Source organism: Plectropomus leopardus, chromosome 23, assembly GCF_026936395.1.
Source record: "Plectropomus leopardus strain MGB_pleo_1.0 chromosome 23, ASM2693639v1, whole genome shotgun sequence".
NCBI lineage: Eukaryota > Metazoa > Chordata > Actinopteri > Perciformes > Serranidae > Plectropomus > Plectropomus leopardus.
Genome location: NC_142198.1, coordinates 4,853,901 through 4,862,638, shown reverse-complemented (window position 1 = coordinate 4,862,638; position 8,738 = coordinate 4,853,901). Strand labels below are relative to the sequence as shown.

General features: G+C 39.6%; 1 protein-coding gene across 1 annotated transcript in view; it reads left to right on the top strand.

The window, feature by feature from the left end:
* Nucleotides 1-2,351: 2,351 nt before the first annotated feature.
* Nucleotides 2,352-8,738, top strand: part of alpk1 (alpha kinase 1) — a 96,975-nt gene continuing 90,588 nt past the window's right edge. The window contains exon 1 of the mRNA XM_088073702.1: nt 2,352-3,007. The gene's annotated coding sequence lies outside the window, so the exon portion shown is untranslated. The remainder of the gene's footprint in view (nt 3,008-8,738) is intronic.

Here is an 8,738-nt window from a genome sequence, read left to right as displayed (position 1 = left end):
GCTGTTTTGTGCCATTAAACGGTCCACAGTGAGCATTGTAATGCAGTGGATAGATGGTGGAGGCTGCTCGTCTTCCTGGCAGTAGTCTTGTTTGTGTACAGTGATAATGTCTGGCATTTGTGTGGCAGTTTGTTTCTGTTTAACAAGATGCTGCACCTCCAGGTTTCAGCACTGTATTCATTCCTATATTGCTGCAAAATAAATGAAAGCTGTTCATTTTTAATTGCGATTAATTAGTTAAATTTCTAAGTTTAACAAGGTTTCAAATTTTCAGCATCATCGGTGCATCACATCCATGGCTCATCATGTTGTAAAAAGTCCATGTGGCCCAATCTGTGAAGCCCCTATAGAAGCCAGGTATGGGGGCCAGGAGGCATCCCCAGTCACCCTGAAGAAGGAGAGCTAATGCTCCCAGACAGCGGGGAACGGCTGCTATCCCGGCCTGTCACAACCACTCTGGGCCCTCACAGCTGAGGCCGTCACACTGGAAGCCAGTGCTCCGCGGAGAAGAACAGGACACGGGGGGAGAGGAGGAGGGACAAGGAGAGGATTTACATGCGTAGCTGTTCTTTTTATGCCACCCAGAGGACTCAGGTAGAGTAGGAGGATTTATGATAGCACCTGAGAGGGTAGGAGGCTGCAGTGGGTGTGAAGGATATTAATATTTTTTATTGTTTGGGCTTTTATATGTGATACACCCTCTGGTCATATGGTCTCCCTCTGCCCTTCTCGGTGTACTTTCAGAAGTTTGTACTTAGCGATGCAAATGACGTGAACCCTGACAGGAGTTGCATCAACCAAGCAGGTTCCTCGACACTGCTGATATTAACCTTTAAAAAGTGTAAGAAATTACAGAAGTACCTAGAGAAAATTCTTCATACACATTAATAAAAGAATTGTGAAAATGACAATGTAAACCGTTATAGGGCCCGCTTTAATATTACACATATATCTCTGCATACAAAATATGCTTTTCAAAATCAAGCTTTAAAAAAATTTAATATATTAATATTTTTTTCTTTGATTGAGTTTATTTTTAACCAACATCAGTCCCAATCATAAATATCAAATATTCATTAATTATTCTTTAAATGCCAGGTTTTTGACATGATGCCACTGTTTTAAATGAAAAGAAGAAAAACACAAAAATTTAATTTTTTTTTTTAAATATACAACATGCTAAGTAGATTATTTTTTATTTTTTGATTATCACTGCCCAGAATATATCAATGACTAGCAGCAACATTGATTTATTTATTTTGTATTATTTTTCTGTGCAGTTACAAATACTCACAAAATGTGCTTTTTGAATTCAGGCAATGAAAAATATCTAAATTATCATATGTTCGTTTAATTTTAAGACTTTGATCCTTTAAATGCCAGGTTTTTGTCATCATGCCACTGTGTTATAGAGGGGAAAAAACACAAGAAATTAATTATTTTCAATATACTACATGCAAAGTAGATTTTTTTTATCACAGTCTAGGATATGTCAATGATTTGCAGCAACATTGATTGTGACAGTGCACCTACTGGATATAACATTTCCTCATCAGATTGAGAATTTTACATTCCAAGACAAAAGCCCAAAAAGACACCCAGAAATAATAACATGCATGTTTTTATGCTTTGACGGCTGAGGGAACAAAACTTGAAGATTGAATGTGTTTCAATGGCACCTTTTTTTCTTTTTTTTTTACGCTTAACAGTATGAATGTAACCATTATGTTTACACAGTGTATTTTTAGACGTATTGTAGGAGCTGAGCAGGAAATTCCGAGATTGAACAGAAATACATAATTTTGCCAAAATGAATTCCATATTTATTAACAGCCAAAATTATCAAAAAAAATGACGAATGAAACACATTTAATGTGCCAAACAGTCGTTAGACGGCATGTCACATAATGTCACATTTACTCGGACAATCCTTAAAAATATTTTACTTACATTCTGCCTCTCTGTCCCCTTCTCCAGCCACATTCCCGCCTCCTGAAAGCTGTAGTGTTATGTAGAAATGTCTTCAGGACGCGGTATCTGTCTTTGTTGACTAACCGTACACGAATTCTTTCTCCCGCCGAACCCGACTACCCAGACTTCTTCCTGTCCTATCACTACCCCGAATTGCCGTCACTTGCGTATCCTTACATATAAAATAGTACCATTACAATACAAAACCCATTCATTGCAGTTCTCCTCTTGTCCACTAGAGGCCGTCTGACTTTTCCACCTGTCCCAGCCACTTCCTCTTGACCTGCAGTACCCTCTTTCCCTCCAATGACTGACCGTGCCCGCCCGACTTCCTTATAATACATCCATGTACCCGCCCCTCTCCTTACCTGTGGCCACTTCCTCAATCAGCCCTGCAGGAAATGCGCCAAGAAAGACGTATGTAAATCAGTAAATACTTTTTAGTGCGCGTCAAAACCTCCGCGAAACGTCTTCTATGCCTGTCTAGATGTAAACCACCCGGTTCGATAACATTTAGAGAGTCTAAAAGAGCCGCAAAATTAATTTTTTTAGACCGCCATTCAAGCTAGCGAGGCGCTAATCCGGAAGTCGGTCGCTCCGCCGGAGGAAATTAACCGTTCCGGCACACTCCGCCACGTTCGGCTTGTCCGTAATCTCTTCTACATGCTCTATGGGCCAGTAGTTCCGGGTATTTTACACTTTTCTAAACCCGGAAAAAGAGTTTTTTTATGCTTTCTGTGCCAGTAAGGAGCTCTCATAGGCATGAACGAGGCCCCTTCCCCATGGCTGTATCCAGACTTCACTATAATACAAGCAGCCCTGTTCCACTCACTCCTTGACAGATTGGTAAAGTTGCTTTGTTTTTTCATGGCTTTGCTTTTTTGAGCCTCTGTTATCTTGGACCTGGATCCTGAAACTTGTGACCTGGCTGTTTTGAACCTGTACTTGATCCTGCTGGACTTTGGATTTCCTGCCTGCTTATTTGGATTTGTTTGGACTGCCATCCTGGTTCTGACTCGTGGCTGCCTCAGACTTGGTAAGTCCGTGCCTCCAGTTTTTGGCTGAACATGAGCCTCTGTCTGTACGTGTGTGAGTGATGAAGTTACGCCATTTAACGAAGAGTTTGGTGATGTGTGCTGGTGTTTCTTCATTGGATGTTGCTCTTTCAAAATGAAGAGCAGTGGCTACGTGGACCTCCTGTTTATTAGGCTATTGTAAACTAAAAATCCTTTTACATTAGCGTTAACAAACCTTTATTTACTTTAATCTCACAAATAAAAATAAATGGTAAAAATAAGTTGAGAAAATCTGCAAGTCACTAAGCTAATTTATGCTGTGTCAAATGTCATAGGTTTATGCTAATGGCATTAGCATACAGTCTATGTGGGGGTAAACGTGTTTTGTCGTTGAACCATTTGAGTTATAATGGATCCCAGTTTTGTAACTTTAAATGTTGCTGTTGTTCCTAGATTCAAATGACTAGGCTAGAGGAAAAGGTAGCTAGGCTAGTTTATGCAAAGGGAGAAATGTCATAGGCTCATGTTCAAAACGTTAGCATGATGTATATGTGGATAAATGTGTCTAGTGTATGAAAATGTTTTGTCTGTTGATTTTGTGAGTTATAATGGAGCCAAATGTTATAATGTTATCTTTTTAAATGCTGATGTTGTTCCCGGCTTCATACAAGAAGAGGAAAAGATTGTTAGCTGCTACGCTAATATATACAGTGTAAAATGTCACAGACTTTTGCTTATAACGTAAGCGTGATTTATAATATGCATAGACAGTTGTTTTGTGGTTGAAGCTTGTGAGTTACAATAGATTTCAATTTTGTAACGTTATATGTTGACACTGTTCCTGGCTTCATATGAGTAGGCTAGAGAAAAAGGTGGCTAGACTAATTTATGCAATGTATACTGCAGGCTTAAGCTAATAATGTTAGCATGGTGTTTATGTGGATAAATGTGTCTAGTTTAAAACAATGGTTTTGTCTTTGGACATGCGGGTTATAATGGCGCAAAATGTTGTAGTATTATCTTTGATAAATGCTGACGTTGTTCCTGGCTTCAACCGAGTGGAGGAAAGATTGTTAGCTGCTAGACTAATTTATGTGAGATATCGCAGGCTTATGCTAATAATGTTAGCATAAGCGTAGCATGTGTGGGTATGTCTCGTATAAGACAACTGTTTTGTCTGTGGATTTTTTTTAGTTGTAATGGAGCTGAATGTTGTCACATTATCTTTGTGAGATGCTGACATTGATTCTGGCTTTATACAAGTGGAAAGATTGTTTGCTGCTTTCTTAATGTTTTACCAAATCATGAGAGTGGGCTGTGAAATTTATTTAAAGGGATAGTTACACACACACACACACACACACACATATATATATATATATATATATATATATATATATATTAGGGGTGTCAACGTTTACAATTTTTTCTACACGTGTAAACGGGACTTCTAACCGACGTGTACCCGGTTACACGATTTATGATCTTTTTCTATCGCAGTTGCGCTATATAACCACTAGATGGTTCTGTCTCCATTCAAATACCTCCTAATCTCATTAAATCAAAGCCATTCCAGTAGTTAGTTATCAGACAAAAACGTACACGTGAAAGCTGGAAAAGGTTTAACCTTCTTTTTTAATCATTGTTTTAACTATTGCTCACTTTTGTACAATATATTTTTTTAAGCTCCGCTTGTTCATCACTTGTTGCTTGTTGTCCATGCGGCCCCGAGTCAACTTGAAGTGACGCGACACTGGCTGTGGCTGCGTTTTTTTTTTTAATATCAACTTAACATTGCCACCTGTGCATCTATTATGTATGCGGATAACTGCATTAGTGGGAACATTTAAGTGTATAGTTAGTTAATGTTATTATCTTAAGCTTTCAGGCAACATTATCACCCCTAAAAATACTATTGGTGAGAAATGAACGAGGAGGAGGAGAGGAAAAAATGACGTGTAAACGGTTATCTGAACGGTTATGATTTGTTATCCGTGTACCCGTGTACACGTGCAGATGTTGACATCCCTAATATATATATATATATATATATATATATATATTTAAATAAAACTAAAATCTAAACTTTTACAGTGGAGAATATATTTAAAGCATGATATGCCCTGATCGTGTAATACTTTTTTTCCGTCTTGTGGTGGTGATGCTATGAATTGGTGAACTACAATGCTTAACTAGATAAAATCTACGACATAGGCCATGCATCAAATATATACTCTGATTTAGGATATAATATTAGCTTTTCTATGATAGGCAGCAACTTCCTCTTGTTGAGCACAGTGAGAAATGGGCAGGCAGTGAGAATGAAAGGGGAGGCGTGGGTGGGGGTTGGAATAAATGAACTGTGACCTGGAAGCTGTGAAAAATGGTAGTGCGATCGCCAGTCACGCCTGATATTAGTTGTAAATTTATTTTAAAAAATGAAAATGACAGCATTTTATCCCTGAAATAACACTCCTACCACCTGCAGCTCCTGCACCGTCTCTATCATTATCTGAGTTTATACAGAAACAAGAGTGCTGAAAACAAGCAGGAAAACACATTTAGATTGACAGCAGGATTGGTGTGATGACAGGTGACCAGCGTGGGAAGTTCTGGTGGCCTCGCTGCCTTCGGTGTGCTTTTACCTTGAGGTCAGACTACCTCGACATCCGCGATGAGACATCATCAGACAGCATTGAGCCAGCTTTACCAGCAGCTGTTACATTTTTAAAGCAGGGTGGCAGTAAGTGTTTACCATCATTGCTGATAACAGTTGTACTTTTATTAGAATTCTTAATTTATATACTGTAAAATGCATATCAATGAAATATCTAAAATATTTTTGCATAATGAGTACTTTTTTTGGTACATTTTATCTCAACAAGCCTCCATTAGTCATAGCAAGGTTATTTTGGTGTATTCACACCAAATGCAAACCGAATGTTTGTGTCCCGTTACTTGCACAAACACATCTGCTGAAATGTTATAGTATTTTGCAACTGGTGAATATTCGTCCTTGCAACACATTCTTATCCCAACTTGTCAAATATTGCCACTTAGTCAGTGCCTTTTATGTCTGTACATATGATGTACGGGGTATGCTTCTGCGTCTGTTGCTGTACCAGGACGGCATGTCAGTTTACATTGGTTATATACATTGTGTCTTTTCAAAATATACCTCCGTTTTCACAGGAAATGTACAGTTTCTGTTTGTTAGATGCATACAGTTTTTTTTCCAAAGTAAAATTTGTCATATTTACATTTATTCTCTTGTGCTGCACAAGCGCATGGTTCCATTTAGGCACCAAAATCCGATATCTAGGTTCAGAAGAAAGCATCATGTTTTGGCTCAACATTCATACTGGAAGTGAACAGCATGACCTGCATGAAAGTCCGGGGTTTGTTTGACCCATCTACAACCCCTCCAGCTAGCCCCATATGGACTCTCCAGCTCCGCGTTTCAAACTGATGCCATCCATTGGCCTATCATACAGCCGCGGTGGATTCCATCCGGCCATCCGGCAGTGTAAAATACTGCCACAAAATGTGCTATCTGGCAGTGTTATATGGCATCCACTGGTGTATCATACCTCTGTGAAAGACGGCGTTTGGTGTCAAACACCAACATCAAGCAGTGGTATTTGATGAGTTGAGGAATAAGAATGGGATGGCCTTTGACAGCTGCGTTGGCTATCTGGGGACAGGCAGCTAGGCTAACTTTGTTTGCAGTAAAATACATCACATATATCATGTGATGTAAACATAGTGAACACGGAGGCTTTGTGCTCCAAACCAGCATGAAATAAGACAGACACAATCCTAATCATTTGTCGTGATAGCACTTTACTGTTCTACTCCTTTTAATGTTTTACTCTGTTTTGGAGCCAGCCTCAAGTGGCCATTTGATGAATTGCAGTTTTTGGTACTTTCACATTGGCACCATTTTTTAGCCTTGAAGGCTGCTTGGAGAGCCCCGGGTGCCCACAGATGGGGACAAAAAGTATGTCATCCAGCTCTGATTCATGGTAACGTCAGGAGAATCTCAACAAGATATCCATGCTGAGTGGTAGTTTGTGACACAGCGACATAAAATTTTGTCTTACGAAGACGCAAAATTTGCAAACAGCGCAAATTTTGCATTTTCTTTTTGCTTTGAAAGCACTAATTCTCGTCTCTGCATTGACTCTGAGTCAAATAAAAGGCATGCTTCATGTTCAATGTGAACACACTATTAGGCCGGACAAGAAAGTGGGAAACACATGGGTGATGAAGAGAGAAATTTATAGACTAAAAAGTATTGAAACATATAGGAGAAACCTGTGGAGTCAGTAGTGTAGGGCTTGGGTGGGTAGAATTGTGCTGTATGGGTGCTTTGTGTAAGAACAAGAAAAAGCTCTGCCAACACTGGGTAGATTTCTGCTGTCTTATATATGCATGAGAAGGCAGATACAGCAAAAGAGCAGAGCAGAGGGACCATCACTGTACTGTATATTCTGCTGAATGTACTGTGAATTTTTAAATGCAGGAGTTTTCCTTGTAAAGTTGTACTTTTACATTGTTACATTGCTCTAGTTTGGTCTAGGATCTGAGCTCTTCCTCCATGACTGGTCTGGTATATTAAAAACAATACTGCTATCAGGGAGGCATCTCTTGCAAAAAAATCAGAGAAGTAATTTGAAGCGATAAGACCCAATTTGTATGAATTTGTTCAAGTTGTAAATGAAGCACATTGTGCTCGAGGTCTTGTTAAACCCTGAGTGAGAGAAGGAACATGGATTTGAAATGCTTTTGAAATACAGATGGGTTGCTCCATTTTTTTTTTTGCTAAATGAAAATGTGAAAGCCTTGCAAATCAAATCGCAACTAGCCTCGGCGAAATCACTGCACTGAATTGCGTTCTAATTCCTCTCTCCAGGAAATATCGCCCGAGTGTGACGGCGCCATATATCTCACAACAACTGTACTATTCGTGCACATGGGGCATGTTGGTGAGCTTTGTAATGAAGAAAGAGCACACAATGCGGGATTACCAATTCCACGCACAGCTGGAAGGCCTGTTGTGAATGATACCTGCTGCACATACAGTGATTTTGTTAAGTGAATCTCTGCTTTCTCCTGCGAGACCAATCTCTGCTGGTCTGTCATGCTGGACAAGTAGTTATTGAGCAAAAGATTGAAAGTGAGAAAGAAGAGATTGGGCGAAAGAGAGGGTGGGGAGTGAGGGTGAGAGACATGGCCGAAAGGAAAAGTAAGAGAGCAAGGGCAGAGGATGACAGAAAAAAAGAAGCTGCACAGAGAGATGGAGTGATGAATTTGACTGAATAAAAAGGAGGAACGCGGGGCTGACAGAGACAGTAGAGCCGAAAGTGAGAGACTGCCCTGAGAGGCAAAAGCTGTGTTGGAAGGAGAGGAGAGGACGGCTCAGCTCTGCTGCTTGCTATTCCAGGTGTCATCTTTTCCAGTCACTGCTGATTAGTGCCTGAACATATCTCCTGGGGAGAAAATTAAATATTGATCTATTTTTCTCTCTTCATTCTAACCTCCATCCTCTTTTTTTTTTTTTTTTTTACTCTACTTCTTTTTTATATAGAGAAGACCACTATTGATGGAATTTCAAATGTGACTGGTCTGGGGTAAGCTGTTTTTAGGGAGCTTTCACATATGACAAAAAAACTCTCCCCCTGTTAGCTTTAAGTCCATTCATCTTTGTGCTTTTTACTGCAATATGTTTAGTGCTGCAGGAGCTGCTGC